Source organism: Mus caroli, chromosome 10 (assembly GCF_900094665.2).
Source record: "Mus caroli chromosome 10, CAROLI_EIJ_v1.1, whole genome shotgun sequence".
NCBI lineage: Eukaryota > Metazoa > Chordata > Mammalia > Rodentia > Muridae > Mus > Mus caroli.
Window position 1 is genome coordinate 121,590,759 of NC_034579.1, and position 1,874 is coordinate 121,592,632.

At 49.8% G+C, this 1,874-nt stretch overlaps 1 protein-coding gene and 1 pseudogene across 1 annotated transcript in view; both read right to left on the reverse strand.

Annotated features, from left to right (window-relative positions):
• LOC110302913 (olfactory receptor 6C2-like) overlaps nucleotides 1–1,874 on the reverse strand; it is a 66,461-nt gene that overhangs the window by 12,626 nt on the left and 51,961 nt on the right. The gene's annotated exons all lie outside the window — the stretch shown is intronic.
• LOC110302915 lies at nucleotides 469–1,868 on the reverse strand (annotated as a pseudogene).

Here is a 1,874-nt window from a genome sequence, read left to right on the forward strand (position 1 = left end):
CAACAACAAGCCTGAGGTTAGGTGTCTTACCCATAAAGTGAAAGTCAAAGGAAAAAATCAGTTTCCACTCTTGAGTTCTGTGTCTCCAAAATTAGGGCTACATGCTTTTTCTTTTAGCTAGTATATCAGGGTAAAGGGGGGAGGGGAACCCCTGATATGGGTTTAAGAAATAAGATACACTCATTGAAAAGGGCACGGTGTGTTTCATCTGTTCTTAAGAGCAGATGATAAGATAAAGGCATACAGACCCCAGAGAAATCCCCAGTTCCCATACCTCAGAAGCGTACTGTCTGGACTAGGTCCAGCCCCTAAGTTCTTTGCTCTAACCACCTCCTATTTCTTTGGTATTGTCAGAAAGCAAGATTCAGTTCCTGGGTGTTGGGGGAAAGGGAGAAGAGATCATGGGCTTCCTCTAAGTAGTGAGTGAACAATTTAAAATGTTTCTCTTTGTAAAGTATTTAAAAATAAATCAAATTCCATCCTGTGCTGTACACAGCCCTTTTGACTCCCTGACATTGATTTGAGAAAGGAAGAGAAGGGGTGTCATCGTTGAAAGGGCCGCCTCACTTTCTTCCGCTGTTTAGGTTTGGCTTCTCCCTTGGGTACTGAACTGTTGGGCCTAGAGGTCGAAGTGTTCCCAGGGCCAGGGTGAGGTGCGTCAAAGAAGTTCCCATTGGACATCGGCCCCGGAGGAACTTGAAAGATCCGGCTCAAGAAATCCTGCAGGTCAGCAGGAGGGGACTCTGGAGTGGCCCTCTGCCGGCCACTGGTGCCNGGTACCCGAGAACCAAATGAGATGTGGTAAGGAACTCTGTGGGTATCTGGGGAGATACCCACACGCTGGCATCCAACCCACTCTGTGATGTCATACACCTTTCCATCCATCAGTGCAAAGTAGGTGATCTTGAGGCCCAGCATGCTCCACTCTGCCCAGAAGTCTCCTTCCTCAGCAGGATGCAACCTGTTACACTCAGCACAGTATCTGGCACTCTTGGGTTCCCGGTCCATTTCAAACCTCCTATGCTTTCCTTGGCATTTGCTGCACATCATAGTGTTTATTGCTTCCTTGAGGTCATCTTGTAGCTTCGACAGAAATTCATTCACTGACCGGCTGAGCTCATTCTCTGCCATTCATTTCATCTCATATTCCTTCCACCTCTCTGGGTTGCTGACAATGTCCCAAGCTGCCCGCAAAATTTTGAAGGCCTCCTCAGCCCGGGGATGGTGATTTTTTATCAGGATGGACCATTACTGCTAGCTGCCTACAGGCCTTCTTTAGTTCAGTGTCGGATGCTGTAGCTTCAACCCCCAGCACATGAAAAGTGTTTAGTTCATCTTCAGGAACCCCAGCCATGGTCAAGAGTCGGGCCACTTCCTCTTCAGGCTTGGCAGTATCACCCGCTAGCTACAGGTACATTGTCCTGTTTCTTAGTCCTCTGCTTGACCCAGGGCAGCTCCTGCCAGCCCCACTGTATTAACCTTACCAGCTGCTACCATGGTTTGTTATCTTTCAGCAGAGTCAAGCAATGATGCAAGGCTGGAGAACCCAGCCAAGAGAACAGCCGAGTGGTCTTATCCCTCCAGCCTAACCGGTTGCCCAGTCCCACCGAAAACCTCCAGCCCAACTGTAGACATCCCCAGAAGAGGGCGAGAGCCAGGAGGAGGAAAGCACCCACTACCCTAAGAATACAGATGAGCAGCCCCGCCACACAGAAGAAGCTCTGGCTTAGAAACTGGAACGTCACGCGGGTCCAGCCCCCCAGTCTCCTGGCCCAGACCCCCACCCAGACTCGAAAAAGGTCCAGGTCACTGCCTTTCAGCTTCCTGCGTGCGTAAATGAGATGGCTATAGGTTTCCATATACTCTCCCACCAA